Source organism: Monopterus albus, unplaced genomic scaffold (assembly GCF_001952655.1).
Source record: "Monopterus albus unplaced genomic scaffold, M_albus_1.0 scaffold462.1, whole genome shotgun sequence".
Lineage (NCBI taxonomy): Eukaryota > Metazoa > Chordata > Actinopteri > Synbranchiformes > Synbranchidae > Monopterus > Monopterus albus.
The window spans coordinates 50,414-53,647 of NW_018128342.1; positions in this window are offsets into that span (position 1 = coordinate 50,414).

Below are 3,234 nucleotides of genomic sequence, written 5' to 3' on the forward strand. Positions count from 1 at the left end.
AAGCGAAGCCTTAAAGGAAAACGAGCCTTTTGACCTTCTGAAATATCTGAGCAGGAAGCGTTGACTTTCAGTCACAGTGCTGTAAAAATAAACATAGAATGTGGGCAACAGGAAATAATGAGTGAATGAAAACTGTGTGTATTATGACACAGCAACAGAAAGGATTCCAACTTGTACTGGAGCTGTAGAAATGTACAGTGTCCCAACTAAACTCCTGTTACTCATCTGATGGACAGAAATGAGCAGTTTCAACTGTAACAGAAACTTGAGAAGTCCTCGTGTTAGCACCATAACTTAGTTTTTAATGGTCTGCCATGAAAAGTGAGGAGCATCGCGCAGAGAGAGAGAGAGAGACTAACGGTGTGTTCTCTCTCTCTCTCTCCGGTGTCTGTCACCAGCTGCAGATTTAAGAGCTGAGTCTTCGAGTTCTGAGGTGGAAAACCACCATTAATACTGAGCTGTGAAACCAGGCAGTGATGTGTACACACCATGACTTCATCCATCACACTCACAGTTAGAGAACGATATCACGCTGAGGATAAGTAATCAACTCACTGAGCTGCCGTGGCAGCCACTTCCCTGTGTGCGATTCTTCCACTGTTAATTTATGACATTTGGTTTCGACAAAGACACATTAATGCTTTTACTGAAGCACTGATGCATTTATGATCACTGTAGAAACTGTGTATTTTCTTTTGTCACCCACATCGAGGTCAGGACCTTGTGGCACCAAATACTCAAACTGTGGGTTCTCACTGCTGTTATCCCTTGTACCCCTTCAGTCTGTAATTTATTGTAAATGAAGCACACAAATAAACTGAACGATTATAAAAGCTAATGAACATTTAGAGTAAATTAATAAAATGTCTTTTCAAATCTGTCTGACATCAGCTTCCTGCAGCAGCTGAGTTGATGAGCTGCAGGCTTTCTCTGCAGAGCTCTAGCGCCCTCTGCTGTCAAAACAAAACATGCATCAGCAAGAAGGAGCATTAAAGGGAAAGTTCACCTAATAAACAGAACATTGGATAAAAACTGATAGTGGATAGTCGACTAACTTCTTCTTCGCTGATTAATTTGATCAGTGGGGATTAAATGTTGCTAAATGCAAGGATCACGGTGCAGGGAGGGTCTCCAACAGCGCTGCCCTCCACCCTCTGATGTGTCAGGGCTGCTTATTAACATCTGACAACAGCTGTTTTCTCGACTCTATTCTGCACCACGTCACCGAGCCCTCAGCTTCCACATGCTATTTATAGCTGAACAATCAGTCAGCCTGAGAGCTGGGGGGTCTCGGCCTCTGGATCCACATCTCTCTCACATCTGGCAGTTTCAGAACTGATTGACAGCAACGTTAGTACAGACATTCACACTCTCCAGAGGATGACTGAGTTTTGGCTTCATCATCTGGTCAACATTTTAATGTGTCCAGTAGATTAATGACCAGTGGTGGGAGTACTCTCATCTTACTTAAAAGTAGTACTACAACAGTGTAAAAACAGAATTACAGTACAAATACATTAGTCTCAGAAAGTACATGAAATACCAAGAGATCCTTTGTGGCTTTACCTCGCTTGTTTTACATGACTGCACTAAAATTTATCTTGCACCTGTTTTTCCTGAAGCGTGAACATCAGGAAAAAGTCTAACATTCCTGGTTTCTTTCTTCAGAGAAACAAACAGACGTCACCATGAAAAGTTCAGCCATGTAGCTGCTGTGAATGAAGATGAAGAGGAGCGTTCAGTTGGATTTATTATCTTTATCAAATTCATTGCTTTATTTCCAACAAACAGGTCAATCGCCTCATTTCATGAGAAGGGATGGAATTAGATTTAGGATTTATTTAATTTCCATTTAAATAATGAAACAAAAACAAAGGCAAACTGTATACGTCTTATTTACATTTCATCTTTACCACAGATTTCATGCTTTCAGCTGTGTTTGGTTGAATTATACCTCTTTACAAATGATTTTAAACATCTGATATAAAAAATACAAAAAATGTACTAAAGAAGTGAATGAAACTGATCAAATCATGAAACTCAGGTCTGATGAAAAATTCAACAGAAAGTGAGAATCCTTGTCCCACCAACCAGAGAAACAGTCCACAAGATTTGCACAAAAAAAAAAAGAGTAAACAAGTTTCATGAACTAGCTGTTAGTAAAACTCCACAAAACTATTTTTTTCATTTCTGCATTTCTTTACACAAATAAATTCATAAAAAAGAATTTAAAAAACAAAGGACAGCATACGTTTTCCTTTCTCTAGACATGGAAAGTGTGTAGTGCACAGCAGAGAGGACACAAAGCTTCACACAGAAAGAAAACAAGAAATCAGAGCCAATAATAAACATGTTCAGATAAAAACAGTAGTGAATGTGAAGCAGCAGCCTATTGGCTTAGCTTAGCAAGTGGAAAGCCAGCCCAGCTACCAGCACCTCTAAACCTCAGTGATCAACATACTGATTCAACGTTTCATGGGTAGGTAAGTGCTGCAACGTTCCATCCCCCAAACCTAAAAGCTCCTGACACAAAGAGGAAAGATGTGCCTTTCTTACTGAATGTTTCGATGTTTCCGCTAGAAGAGATTCAGGTTTGTTCTTTTGCAGGTGGTAAAAATGTGAACGGAGAAACTTGCCAATCTTTGTGTCTCACAGTTTTGTTGCATTAAACAGCTGTAGTCTTAAAGGAACAGTCCAGCTATCTAGCAGTGCACTTCCATTAACGTGGATTTGCCGGAGACAAAAACAAACAAAAAAACTGAAGCAGTAGAAGCTGACATATTGTTTCAGTCCGAGGTCGAGCCACTAAAACTCAGGATCCTTCATTTCCCAACATGCAACTTCCCCCTCTCCAGAGTAACAGCTGCATTTTCAGCCCCTGCAGTTCAGACTCAACATCCTACATTTCTCATAATGGGAGTAAATTAGTTTTTAAATGCCAAATTGCTGTATTGTCCCTTTAACATGTACAAAATCTAGAGAGAATTCAAGTGTTTAGACTCATTAGAAAATGATCAGATTTCTGGATTCAGATGTGATAAAATGTTGAACTTCAACCCTATTGACAAAAACAGAAAATAAAACAAACAAGGTTTTGTGTATTAAAAAAAAAAAAAAACTAAAAAAAGAACTTGTTCCAGGAGCAACATGCTTTACAAAATATTTGACAAATTAAACATAAAATAAAATTCTGTTGTGTGGGTCAGGTTGTGGTTTTGCCAGCAACCTTCTCGA